At 43.2% G+C, this 14,857-nt stretch overlaps 1 long non-coding RNA gene across 1 annotated transcript; it reads left to right on the forward strand.

The window, feature by feature from the left end:
• Nucleotides 1-13,701: 13,701 nt before the first annotated feature.
• LOC108429266 lies at nt 13,702-14,599 on the forward strand. The gene is made up of 2 exons (XR_001857990.2): nt 13,702-13,835; nt 14,415-14,599. It is a non-coding gene; the product is annotated as an uncharacterized LOC108429266 (long non-coding RNA).
• Nucleotides 14,600-14,857: the final 258 nt, after the last annotated feature.

Raw genomic sequence — 14,857 nt, forward strand, 5'->3', positions numbered from 1 at the left:
CATCATCTGCTGTTGATGAGGTGGGACAGTGCAGAACTGCATCATCTGCTGATGATGAGGAGGGACAGTGTAGAACGGCATCGTCTGCTGGTGATGAGGTGGGACAGTGTAGAACTGCATCATCTTCTCGTGATGAAGAGGGACAGTGCAGAACTGCAACATCTGCTGGTGATGAGGGACAGTGTAGAACTGCATCATCTGCTGGTGATGAGGAGGGACAGTGTAGAATTGCATCATCTGCTGGTGATGAGGTGGGACAGCGTAGAACTGCATCATCTGCTGGTGATGAGGAGGGACAGTGTAGAATTGCATCATCTGCTGGGGATGAGGTGGGACAGTGCAGAACTGCAACATCTGCTGGCGATGAGGAGGGACAGTGTAGAACTGCATCATCTTCTGGTGATGAGGGACAGTGCAGAACTGCATCATCTGCTGATGATGAGGAGGGACAGTGTAGAACTGCATCATCTGCTGGTGATGAGGGACAGTGTAGAACTGCATCATCTGCTAATGATGAGGAGGGACAGTGTAGAACTGCATCATCTTCTGGTGATGACATGGGACAGTATAGAACTGCAACCTCTGCTGGTGATGAGGAGGGACAGTGCAGAACTGCATCATCTTCTGGCGATGAGGGACAGTGTAGAACTGCATCATCTGCTGGTGATAAAGAGGGACAGTGCAGAACTGCATCATCTTGTGGTGATGAGGTGGGACAGTGCAGAACTGCATCATCTGCTGATGATGAGGAGGGACAGTGTAGAACTGCATCATCTGCTGGTGATGAGGGACAGTGTAGAACTGCATCATCTGCTGGTGATGAGGAGGGACAGTGTAGAATTGCATGATCTGCTGGTGATGAGGGACAGTGAAGAACTGCATCATCTGCTGGTGATGAGGACGGACAGTGCAGAACTACATCATCTTGTGGTGATGAGGTGGGACAATGGAGAACTGCATCATCTGCTGGTAATGAGGAGGGACAGTGTAGAACTGCAATATCTGCTGGTGATGAGGAGGGACAGTGTAGAGCTGCACCATCTGCTGGTGATGAGGAGGGACTGGGACAGTTTAAAACTGCCAGGGAAGATTTCAGGTCACCAGGACATTCAATAAAACCTGTTAATTCTTCATTAATTTCCTCCTTAAAATATATGTCAGATATCTGTGTCAAAAATCTTGTAATCTTTAGAAAATTGTATAGAAACAACTGTAAACTTTAGAATTTGGTCCGACTTCACTGTTGGTGCATAACAGTCATGCCAAAATTGGTCCACATACATAGACACAAGCCAAAGCTGTACTCAGCATTACATGATCTGGCCCTATTCAGGCCTGAATGCCTAACGCCTGCCCCTTACATGACCAACACTCTTTTTTGGGCAGTTTATGATTTGGCCATTTGATCTATTTATTCCCATAGAACGTTTCTGATACTGTTTGAGATATTTCAAATTTAGATTTCCATCATTCATGTACTTTTATTGGCAGTTCTTATCCACAGTATGTTAGGAAATATGACCAACAGAGAAAAATAATAGATGTTTTTAGCAGCTCTGTTTTTCTTTATGTTACTAATGTAGTTTTTAGGTGGTATCAGTTTTTGGCTGGTCTCTGTTCTGCTTGTTGTCTACTGGTGTTTACCTGATTGTTTTTGTTTTTTTATGAATGACAATTTATGTGTGTATATTTATATAATCTCAAAGTAAATAATAGTATTGCTAGTAATAAACGTTTAACATCACAATTGTTTTTATGTTGTCAACCTGCTGAGTGAATGAGGTGAACAAATTGTGTAGTAGCTGAAGAAATGTTGTAGACACGTTTAACTGTTTTCACTTTCTTTGACGGCTCTTATCATGTTAAGACTTTGATGCTTTCAGGAAACTGGTTCTGGATTTTGGCCTCTGGATCTTCATTCCATGCTGAAAAGTTCTTGGTTGTTGGTCTGAGTTCAGTCTGAAAGATCAGTCTGAAGGGTCGTTTAACTGGATTTTCTGCACCACAAATAACCTTCCCAGAATGCAAGACACCAAGCATCTCACGGACTTCTTCATCTTCCACATGTGTTGCATATATTTGCATATTAATGAGCAAGCAGCCAATCAAAGAAGCCAATTAAATAAAAATTCAAATGAGTCTTTATAAAGCTAGTGATGTGAACGGTGTTCTCGATGACGGTGAAGACGAGAAAAACGCTTAAAAACAGGTATTTCTACCACGACTGAGAATCCTAGTCCCACACAGTAAATACCAGCATCGCACCACCATCTCTTTTCTTTAAAGTGCTTTTCAAAATTCTTTCTTTCATTTCAGTATGCTCTTTGTTTCTTCAGTCATATCCTGGCCAGAGTCCGCCAGGCTTTGCCCCAGGCCTGGCCAGAGTCCGTGTCCACGAACCCCCCCGGCTCGGGCCTGGCAGGAGTCCGTGTCCACGAACCCCCGCGGCTCGGGCCTGGCCGGAGTCCGTGTCCACGAACTCCCGCGGCACGGGCCTGGCCGGAGTCCGTGTCCACGAACCCCCGCGGCACGGGCCTGGCCGGAGTCCGTGTCCACGAACCCCCGGGGTCAGCCCTGGCCGGAGTCCGTGTCCACGAACCCCCCCAGGCTTCGCCCCAGGGCCGGGCCTGGCCGGAGTCCGTGTCCACGAACCCCCCGGGTCAGGCCTGGCAGGAGTCCGTGTCCACGAACCCCCCCCCGGGCTTTGACCCAGGGCCGGGCGTGGCCGGAGTCCGTGTCCACGAACCTCCACGGGTCGGGCCTGGCCGGAGTCCGTGTCCACGAACCCCCCCGGGCTTCGCCCCAGGGCCGGGCCTGGCCGGAGGCCATGTCCACGAACCCCCGCGGGTCAGGCCTGGCCGGAGTCCGTGTCCACGAACCCCACCGGGCTTCGCCCCAGGGCCGGGCCTGGCCGGAGTCCATGTCCACGAACCCCCCCGGGCTTCGCCCCAGGGCCGGGCCTGGCCGGAGTCCGTGTCCACGAACCCCGCCGGGCTTCGCCCCAGGGCCGGGCCTGGCCGGAGTCCGTGTCCACGAACCCCGCCGGGCTTCGCCCCAGGGCCGGGCCAGAGTCCGTGTCCACATTCTCAGTTAGGCCTGAAACACTGTCTGATTCAGAAGAACCTGTCAAGTGTTCTGCCCACGCAGAGAACAGATTAAATTTGGGCTGGCACAGTTGCTCCACCCCCTCACTGCTGAAGAGGCGGTCCTGCTGTGGGCAGGATGTGAGTAGCCTACTATCTCTAGCATGTCAGAGGGGGCATAAAGCAACTTGAGCAGCCAAAATTTATAAAAGAAAAGAAGATGTAAATATTAACTGCTGCAAGACTAGTGTTCACATTGATGGTAAGTTTTTATATCCAGGTATGGTAATAGGCTAATTTCCTGTGTTACCATAAAGGACAAGCTTGAAGCTCCATGTTAAGACTGGCTGATAAAGCAGTTTTCTCTCCATTTGACACTGTGGTCATGAATTTGTAGTTGTTGGGCACATTTCTCAATTAACACACTACTCCTTATTTTAGGAGTATCAGCAGCATTTTCTAGACTAACAAGGCTTTACATGCATTATTGTAATCATCTCATGAAGAACAAGCATCCTCTTATGAACCGCAGCTATTTAAGGACTGGCTCTCAAATTGATGGTAACTTCTTGTCATTTCTTGACAGCAATGTGATGATTATGCAAATTCTTTGAGTCACCATGAATGAGAATACTAGGGCACAGAGTTAGATGTGACCAACAAAGCTGCAGACTCTGTTTGTCATTTTAACTTTATGAAGTATTCTTTATGCTGGGCTTAAGCCCAAATATGTAAAAATCAGTCTTTGAGTATTTTTTCATAACACAGTCTGTAAATTGAGAATGAGGTCTAGACTATTTTGGACAGATGTGTTTTCCATTTTATAATACTTTAGTACTGATCTTCACATTGATGGTAAACAGTTCTGAGGCATAATGGTATGTGCAGCACCACCACTTTTTTACCCACAAAAAAGACTATAAAAGTCCTGACAGCTTTCTCCAAGTGCATAATAAGAAAACGACCAGCGCAGTTTCAGTCCCCAAAGGTTTTTTAACGTGCCTTCAATAGTAGGGTAAGAGCTGATGCAGATGCGTCTGATTCAGCCAATCAGGCATTTCTGAAGAAGCTAATTAGCTGGAGTGGGTGTGGCTCATTACAGGAATCTCCGACCCTATTATTACTGACCTGTTTCACCTGCTAACACACAAAGCTCCTGTTGTGAGGCACCAGTGAAGCCTGGAGTGTGAACTTCCTTCATTGTTGAGTCACATGATCCGCCCAGTTTCCACAGTCAGGCTTCTGGACTTTCGACGGTCACCAGTGCTGCAGATGGAGTGGGATTCCGGATGGTGTCCTGATGATAACGCGCTTGATTTATCACAGTATTCACTTAATCTAATCAGTCAGATCATTACCTGCAGTAATTCTGATTCAGTTTATTTCAGAATGAATAACGTAAAATTGTTGTTTGATACATTTTCATAAAAGACTTCCCAAAAGTTCCATGAATTTGTAGCAGTGTATTAACTTTTTGTCCAACCTTCAGTTTTTTAATTTAGTGGCCGTTCTGTCGTCAGAGCAGAGGTCTCCTCTCATATTTTAATATTATGTAATGAAGTATTTTGTCCTTGTAAGTCTGTAATCAGATAAACTTGGACACTGTTCTCTCACTGGGTGTGAAAAGGGGGGGATGAGAACCCCCTAAACAAAAAATGGGCACTTCACCCATTGGGTATGCAAAATCCTAGAGTGCTTTTGCTAAACGGATGTAAAACTATGCAGTTACTTGGTGTGTTTTGCTTTGTTTCCTTCTCCCATCCTCCAGATTTGTACCAAACAAGACTCAAACCCACAACCTCCTTTATCTGAGGGCAAGGTTTTTCCTTGAAGATTCCAAGCTTCCAAGGTCTCCTCTCATATTTTAATGTTCTTTAATAAAATATTTTGTCCCTGTATTTCTGTAATCAGATTAACTTCGACACTGTTCGCTCACTGTGTGTGAAATGCTGTCACTCTGTGTTGAGCTGCTAGTGAGCAATGAAGCGACAAGACCCCCCCCCAAAACAATTCACATTTGTTAAGCTTAAACAGGCTACACTTTCTTCTTGCAAAATAATAACATATATTCAACTGCCAAAATAAGCCATAATCCTCACAGGTTACACTGATATATGTAAATGAGGTCTGTTCTTATTGGCTGACCTGTGCTGGCTAAACCGTCATAGGCTAAATGAAAGGGGTTAAATTGTTGTAGATTGAATAGGTTGATATATGCAAATGTCTTTACTTCATAACAAAGCATTGAGTTCTAAAGAGTTTGTAGTTTACTTTGCATATATTGATCACAGAGAGAAAGGTGCATTTCCAAAATATGTTTACATACTACATCAAATTTTTTTATTGCATGATATGGCATATTTCCACCTTAGAAATATAAATACACCCCATGCAGTTCAATTATTTGCACATTGATTTTAGAAAATGTAGTTACACATACACAGCTGAATAAGCATTTAGTGAACAGAATTTGAATAATCTGATTTATGCTGCACTTCTTCAGACTAACTAACCAATGGTAATACATGGGTTTAATGTTTTTCTCATTTATAAAATCCCAAAAAGAAAGACAGACACTGTAACACAGAAAGAATATTTTTATTTACAGATCCGTAAGGTGGTGTGTTCATTAGCGACAAGTTTTTAAAAGTTAGCAGTTTTAGTTAGCAGAATTATATTTTCACTTCCAGCATCTGTCTCCATAGTGACATCTCAATTTGACTGGTCCTCCTCATGAAACAAGCCAATCACATTTCAAGAACCTGTGAAAAAGGTTTTAACACGAATGCAAATTTAAGAAAAGAAAAAACAAACATCCTTTTTTATCATGCAATAATCCCCCTTTCTAAGGAAAGAAATAATTAGTGTCCTTAACTGACAAAACTAAGTGGGCACACTAAAGTTTTTCCATTCTACCTTGTGCAGCATGGTGCAGCAGATACACTATACTGCCAAAAGTATTCAGTCACCCATCCAATCATTGAATTCAGGTGTTCCAATCACTTCCATGGCCACAGTTGTATAAAACCAAGCCCCTAGGCCTGCAGACTGTTTCTACAGACATTAGTGGAAGAATGGGTTGCTCTCAGGAGCTCAGTGAATTCCAGTGTGATACCTTGATCAGACGCCATCTGTGGAACAAGTCCAGTCGTGAAGTTTCCTCACTACTAAATATTCCACAGTCAACTGTCAGTGGGATTATAACAAAGTGGAAGCGATTGGGAATGACAGCAACTCAGCCACAAAATTGTAGGGCATATAAAATTGAGTTCCAGTGAAAGGAACTCTTTAATGTTTTAGATTTTGGACAATTTCATGCTCCCAACTTTGTGGAAACAGTTTGGGGACGGCCCCTTCCTGTTCCAACATGACTGCGCACCAGTGTGGTAGAACTCGACTGGCCTGCACAGAGTCCTGACCTCAACCCGGATGAATTAGAGCGGAGACTGTGAGCCAGGCCTTCTCGTCCAGCATCAGTGTCTGACCCCACATTTTGTGCTTCTGGAAGAACGGTCAAAAATTCCCATACACACACTCCTAACCCTTGTGGAACACCTTCTCAGAAGAGTTGAAGCTGTTACAGCTGCAAAGGGTGGGCTGACATCATATTAAACCCTATGGATTAAGAATGGGAAGTCACTCAATTTCATATACATGTGAACGCAGATGAGTGAATACTTCTAGCAGTATAGTGTACATTCTGGCACCTTAGCTTCTTTTCAGAATTTTCCTGTTTCACCTTTAATAGAGCAGCATTAATATTCAGGTGCCCAAGGCACCAGAATGAAACTGCACTTCAGCCTCATCAACTTTTGGATATCTCCCCAACACTGAACCAAACCACCGTCAACTTTCGGATGTCTCTTCACTCTCCCCTTTGTTTAGACCAAAGTACTACACTGTATCTTAATATAATGGTTTACAAAGTATCTAATAGCAGTACTGGACATATTTAGTTTGTGTAATACTGTAAAATGAAGCTATTTTTTAATTTTCCCACTGACAATAACAGAGTAAAAAATGAGAACCGACCCATTTTTCTGTTTTTAAATACTAGTTTTGAAATGAACATAGAAAGACCAGAAAATGCACGGACCATATGGTTTTGCAGTATCTTCTAAATGCACCTGTACTTGTGCATTCTCTCTATCACGATTTATCAAACAGAACAAAACATGCTTGTTTATTGTGAAAACCTATTCAAGTGTCATGATAATACATTTTTACTGTATCGTACCCACCTATAAATTCATGTGTAGTGCTGTACTGTATCTGCTGCAATGTCAACACAAAGCTGCTGTTGGCAATGAAGGAATATGAAAAAAATATTCTCAGTGGTAGGGAGCTCTGAATTTAAGATTCAGGAGTTTTATTGTCATATGCACTGCAGAGACAGGCAGTTACACTGTACAGTGAAATTATGACTTTGCTGTTTCTCCATTTGCCAAATATAATTTTAGGGAAAAAATACACTGAATAAGTAGAAAACACTAAAAACAATAGTAAAAAAATACTGTTATATGTGCAGAGTTGAAAGAAAAAGTTAAAGCTACATGTGTTTAAGGTGGCAGTGCATTTAAGGAATCAGTAATTTTAAGGTGGCAGTAAATAAAGTGGCAATAGATTTAAGGCAGCACTGATGTTATGGTGGAAAATTTAAGGTAGTAGTTAAATTAAAGTATAAGTAAATTTAAAGTGGTAGCAAATTTAAGGTGGCACTGAATGTTGGACATTAGCAAATTTAATGTGGCAGTAGATTTAAGGCAGCACTGAGTAAAAGGTGGCAGTAAGAGGGGATAATCCAGGTCCCAAAAATAAAAACCCTCCTCAGAATTTTGTTCCAACTGCTTGGCTTCTCTAATTTGCTAAAACCAGCAACAAAGGTGTTCAGACAGTTGGAACGAAATCCTGGGGAGGGTTTTGACTTTTTGGACCTGGATTACCCATATCTAGTGGAAGTAGATTTAAGGTTTTATGTCTGTGAGAAAATATAAGTTGGCAGTGATCTTAAGGTGGCAGTAAATTTAAAGTGGAACTGAATTTAATGTGGAAATACATTTTAGGTAGCACTAAATCCAGGGTGGCAATCAATTTAACTTGGAAGAAGTTTTAAGGTAGCACTGACTATAGGATGGCCAGCACTTTCAAGTGGCAGTTAAATTTAACGAGGCAAGAGATTTAAGGTATCACTAATTTTAGGATGGCAATAGATTTAAGCGTGGGCTAAATTTAAATTGTGGGTAAATTTAAAATGACAGTGAATTTAAGGTGGCAGTAGATTTCTAACGGCTGAAATTTACAGTACTGGACTGATGGTGGCAGGGAATTTTAGACATTAGTGATCTTGACTCTGTTCCTACCTCATTCCTTAAGATGTCTATTGATTGTGCTCACAAGAGTAGCATGGATCCTTCTGTACTAAATAACTTTAGACTAATTTCAAACCTACCTTTTCTAAGCAAAGTCTAAGAAAAAGTTGTTTTCAAACAACTAAATGTGCATCTAATATCAACCAATTTATATGAGAAGTTTCAGTCTGGTTTTCGTTCTAACCATAGTACAGAGACAGCATTGATTCACATTATGAATGACCTCAGGCTTAGCAATGATTAACAAAATTCTTTGTTTTTCTTAGATCTTAGTGCAGCTTTTGACACTTGACCACAAGATTTTAATCTAGTATCTTGAATACTGGGCTGGCCTCTCAGGCACAGTTTTAGAATGGTTGAAATCATATTTAAGTAATAGGCAGTTCATGCATCACTTGGAAATCATTCATCACAAAGATTTGCCATTTCTTATGGAGTCCCTCAAGGTTCAGTCTTAGGATCTTTGCTTTTCTCTTTGTACATGCTACCTCTAGATGATGTCATTAGGAAGCATAGTATCCATTTTCATAGCTATGCTGATGACACCCAGTTACACATTTCCATTCCTTCTGAAGATCAATACTCTGTAGACAGACTAACCAGCTGTGCGTCAGATATTTCTTAGTGGTTGTCGCAAAACTTCCTACAATTAAATCATGAAAAAAATATTGACTGTTGGTACAGAAACTCAGAGAAAAATGATTTCTGAGAAACTTAGATCTAGAGCTTCATATACCAAACCTGAAGTACAAAACCTGGGTGTGATCTTAGACTCTGAGCTCCGTTTCATCCCACATGTAAACAATTACTAAAGTAGCTTTTTATCATTGAGGAATATTACTAAGTTCGGCCTTTTCTCTCTCAGAGCGATGTAGAGAAACTAGCTCATGCATTTGTTACAAGCAGACTTGACTACTGTAATGCCCTTCTTACTGGACGTCCTAAGAAAACTTTAAATTAAAGTTTTAAAACTCCCTGTCTCTTGGTATTTTCTTGGTATCTTATTATCTTTTTCATTTTTCTTCAGATTCTAAATGCATACTAATGATTTCTTGTATAACTATGTTTTAGCATCTGTAAAGCACTTTGAGCTGCCACTGGCATGAAAAGTGCTATATAAACAAAAATTATTATTCTTCTTATTGTTGTTGTTTCTATTATTATTATTTAAGGTAGCACTGAATATAAGGTGGAACAGCTTTTAAGGTAGCACTGAATTTAAGGTGGGACTGCATTTATCGTATCAGTGAATTTAAGGTCGAGCTCCATTTAAGGTAGGACTGATTGTCATGTGGCAGTGTGTTTAAGCAGCCTTATGGCTCAGCTCCCTCTTCACCACGACAGTCTAGTACAGTGATCGCATTACTGCTGCCACCTGTCCCAGTCTGCGGCTGATCTCACAATCCCTCTTCCCGTCACTCGTGAACAAGACCCCAAGATACTTAAACTCCTCCACCTGGGGCAAGTCCTTTACCCTTAACTGGAGTGGGCATGCCATCTTTTTCCAGGCTAAGACCATGTACTCAGACTTGGAGGTGCTGATCCACATACCAACCACTTCACACTCTGCTGTAAACCTCTCCAGTGAGCGCTGTAGGCATCCATGTGATCCAGCCAAAAGAACAACATTGTCTGCAAATAGCAGAGACGCCACCCTCCGGTGTCCACACATAATGCCCTCCTGACCTCAGCTATGCCTTGACACCCTGTCCATGAAGATTTCGAACAGGAGTGGAGACAAGGCACAACCCTGGCAGAGACCAACGCTCACACTGAAAGGGTCCTCCCACAGAATATCTTGGGGAACACAGTCATATGCCTTCTCCAAATCCACAAAACACATGTAGACTTGGTTGGGAAACTCCCATGCCCCCTCAACAATTAACTCGAGTTAAAAATAGGCCTCATGTACGTTCATGAGGTCTGAGTTAATAACGGACCAATCAGCCAATGACATGTTAACAGATCAGTCAATGCGGTGTCGTGTTAGAAGGAGAACGACTCCAAATGGAGGAAGAAGAGCGGCTCCAGAGTCAGGTAGGCTGATCAGACATTGTTCTGAAATGAAGTGCTGCTGTTATTTTAGTGAACAGTGTGAAAATGTAAAGCTACAAGAACAAAACAGAAGCAGTGAGTCTTCAGCAGGACCAGATCAGCTCAGAGCTCCGTCTACAAACCTCAGGAGGGCTGAACTGCCAATGTTTTCCTCGTTAATGAGGAGAATCTCAACAAGAGCACTAACTGCTAGCACGCATGCTAATAATGTTAGCCCTCAGCTTCCTACATCACTGTTGTGAAGTGTTTATAAAGAGCTAACTGCAGAAATATCAGTGGTGCTGCTCTAGTTTCCGCCCTGGTGCTCTTAGCGCTCTGTTATAGTGATTATAGTGACTTTCTCCTCACCTGGGCGATAGTTTAAGATGGTTGAAGAGAAACTGCAAGCCTAAACAAAGACCTAAACTCCATTTAGATTAAGCATAAATATCTCCTTTAGTGCTGTGGTTCTCATGTTGGTGTTCTAGATAAAGATCCTCCAAAGTAGAACTGATCCACAGTCAGAGCACCAACTGAGGTAAGCTAAAGTGAGATCACTTCAGCTGAAGGAGATCTTACGGTTTAAACTCAGCGGCGTCACTTAAATCTAAAAGCCTTTAATTAGTGATGAACTTCACCTGTTGCTGGATATGAAAAGGGACAGTGCAGAACCGCGCCGCCTGCTGGCGATGAGGAGGGACAGTGCAGAACTGTGCCATCTGCTGGCGATGAAGAGGGACAGTGCAGAACTGCGCCATCTGCTGGCGATGAGGAGGGACAGTGCAGAACTGCGCCATCTGCTGGCGATGAGGAGGGACAGTGCAGAACTGCGCCATCTGCTGGCGATGAAGAGGGACAGTGCAGAACTGCGCCATCTGCTGGCGATGAGGAGGAACAGTGTAGAACTGCGCCATCTGCTGGCGATGAGGAGGAACAGTGTAGAACTGCGCCATCTGCTGGCGATGAGGAGGAACAGTGTAGAACTGCGCCATCTGCTGGCGATGAGGAGGGACAGTGCAGAACTGCGCCATCTGCTGGCGATGAGGAGGGACAGTGCAGAACTGCGCCATCTGCTGGCGATGAGGAGGGACAGTGCAGAACTGCGCCATCTGCTGGCGATGAGGAGGAACAGTGTAGAACTGCGCCATCTGCTGGTGATGAGGAGGAACAGTGTAGAACTGCGCCATCTGCTGGCGATGAGGAGGAACAGTGTAGAACTGCGCCATCTGCTGGTGATGAGGAGGAACAGTGTAGAACTGCGCCATCTGCTGGTGATGAGGAGGAACAGTGTAGAACTGCGCCATCTGCTGGTGATGAGGAGGAACAGTGTAGAACTGCGCCATCTGCTGGTGGCCTTCAAAACTGTTTAAAATATCCAGGGAAGATTTTCAGGTCAACTGTGCAGTAACTGAAGAAATGTTGTAGACACGTTTAACTGTTTTCACTTTCTTTGACAGCTCTTATCATGTTAACACTGTGATGTTTTCAGGAAGCTGGGTCTGGATTTTGGCCTCTGGATCTTCATTCCATGCTGAAAAGTTCTTGGTTGTTGGTCTGAAAGATCAGTCTGAAGGGTCATTCAGCTGGATTTTCTGCAGCACAAATAACCTTCCCAAAATGCAAGGCACCAAGAATCTCATTGACTTATTCATCTTATGCATATATTTGCATATTAATGAGCAAGCAGCCAATCAGAGATGTCAATAAAAATAAAAATTTAAATAAGTCTTGTGATGTGAACGGTGTTGTCAACGATGGTGAAGACAAGAAAATTGCTTTTTTAAAAAAAACATATTTCTACCACAACTGAGAAGCCTAGCCCTACAGAGTAAATACAGGCAATGTAGCAGCGATCAATTGTGTGTGTGTGTTTATATCAGTACTTACTGTTTTACAGGCTTGGTGGTAACGTCCACCATGCTGGCTTCCACTGCCCAGGCGTGGTTTATTTTCTGTTCTAATAAACAGCAGCAATTTCAGGACTAGTTCTCAAAATGACGGTAACCTCTAGTCATTTCTTGGCATGGTAATATGATAATTCTGTATACATTTTTGAGTCATCATGAATGAGAATCCTAGGCCACTGAACTAAGATTGAAACCAAGCACCATACATGCTTATTACTTTTTGTTTGGTTTAATGTTAAAAACACCAAAGTGTATTTGGTGCATGTACTGTTTAAGTTTTTAAGTAGTTTAGTACCAGGCTTCACATTGATAGTTAACACCTCTGAGGCACTATAGTATATGTAACCTAGAGGTTCCTTCAATTTTGCACTGTAATAGAACATCCTCACCCAAACAGCACAGATGAAAGTCTTCAGAGGGTTTTAAAGTACACCTTATGAACACACAATGCAGTTTCAAGCCACTCGCTTATTTTAAGGCCATAAGCATTTTTTTGACTAACCTTCAATACTATGGTAAGAGCTAACACAGACGCTTCTGATTCAGCCAATCAGGCACTTCTGAAGAAGCTGATTAGCTGGAGTGGTGTCCACCACCCAGGCGTTCCCTCGATGGCCCGAGGGGAGCCGCGGCGGTGTCCACCACCCAGGCGTTCTGCCGATGGACCCAGATTTGAGAAAAGTGTCCCGCACTGTCTGCTGTCAGCAGATGGCACAGATCTACACTGTCCCTTCTTATCACCAGCAGATGGCGCAGTTCTACACTGTCCCTGATCATCACCAGCAGATGGCGCAGTTCTACACTGTCCCTGATCATCACCAGCAGATGGCGCAGTTCTACACTGTCCCTGATCATCACCAGCAGATGGCGCAGTTCTACACTGTCCCTGATCATCACCAGCAGATGGCGCAGTTCTACACTGTCCCTGATCATCACCAGCAGATGGCACAGTTCTGCACTGTCCCTCCTCATCACCAGCAGATGGCGCAGTTCTACACTGTCCCTGATCATCACCAGCAGATGGCGCAGTTCTGCACTGTCCCTCCTCATCACCAGCAGATGGCGCAGTTCTGCACTGTCCCGCCTCATCGCCAGCAGATGGTGCAGTTCTCCACTGTCCCTGATCATCACCATGAACAGGTGGAGTTGATTACTAATTAAAGGCTTTGAGATTTAAGAGACGCCGCTGAGTTTAAACCTTAAGATCGTCTTTACCTGAAATGACCTCAGTTTAGCTTACACAGCCCTCAGCTGGAGCTCTGACTGTGGATCAGTTCTACTTTGAAAGATCTTTATCTAGAACACCAACACGAGAACCACAGCTTTAAAGAAGATATTTATGGTTAACTAAACTCCCCAAAGAGAGAAAAGCGGACGAGTTTAAGTCTTTGTCTTTGTTTAGGTTTGCAGTCTCTCTCCAACCATCTTAAACTATCGCCCAGGTGAGGAGAAAGTCTCTATAATCACTATAACAGAGCGCTAAGAGCACCAGGGCGGAAACTAGAGCAGCACCACTGATATTTTATGATCATCTTCAAGTATTTTTGTCCATAGTTTATAGAAGTCGCATGTTGGTGGTTTATTTACTTATTTAATGATCGAATGATTTAATCAACGCATTGGTAATAAGCCGGGTTTGTAGGGCTAAGCTTCAGTGGAGTGTACGGCCATCAGAAGGACAGTAGGTGGCAGCATTGGGCCAAGCGTCTTCTTCAAAACCCTCAACCCTTTTCCGATAGAAGTGGCTCAGTGGTGTTAAAGCTTCGTTACGACAATCGCTGCTTTGCATTTTCCCACTTTTTACCAAAATAACATCATTTCACTTCACATTACTGCAGTAAAAGGCCTACCTGGCTGTGGAGCCACTCTTCCTTCTTCTCTTAGAGTCACACTCCTTATAACAACACCTCCTTGGCTGAGCTGTTAACATTTCATTGGCTGATTTACTTTTATTTTTTGTTGTCTGTAGGTTTTATTCTAGTTTGGGCAAGAAAATGCTAAATTGTCCATTTCCTCACCAGTTTAGAAAAAGAACACGGATGCACCGAATGCTCACCTGTGCATTTATACCACCTCCATGAATACACACCTGTGCCCTTCATCGCCCCCCAGTGTCGGAACGAGATCACTGCATCATGCAAACAGTTGTGGTTTTGTGTAGCCTCGTTTCTCCTGGTTGTAATCTATAAAATCTCATTCACAGCAAGTAAACGTCTCGTGTCCCTTTGGGGTGGGGGTGCTTATTTCTCACCTGGCCTTTGAGTAAAGAGGGTTTTGACTGATAGATGGTTTCAGTTGACTTTCTTTTTTGATTGCTGTTACAAACAACAATACAGCGCACAAACGACACACCTTCAACAAAGAGCAACATGTAAACAACATACCATGAGCCTACGGAGCTCTTTGGAGCACCAGCCATGCAAGCTCCGAACCAGACACTGTACACAGTGAATAAGACTAAATA

The sequence above is a fragment of the Pygocentrus nattereri genome, chromosome 22 (genome assembly GCF_015220715.1).
Source record: "Pygocentrus nattereri isolate fPygNat1 chromosome 22, fPygNat1.pri, whole genome shotgun sequence".
NCBI classification, from domain to species: domain Eukaryota; kingdom Metazoa; phylum Chordata; class Actinopteri; order Characiformes; family Serrasalmidae; genus Pygocentrus; species Pygocentrus nattereri.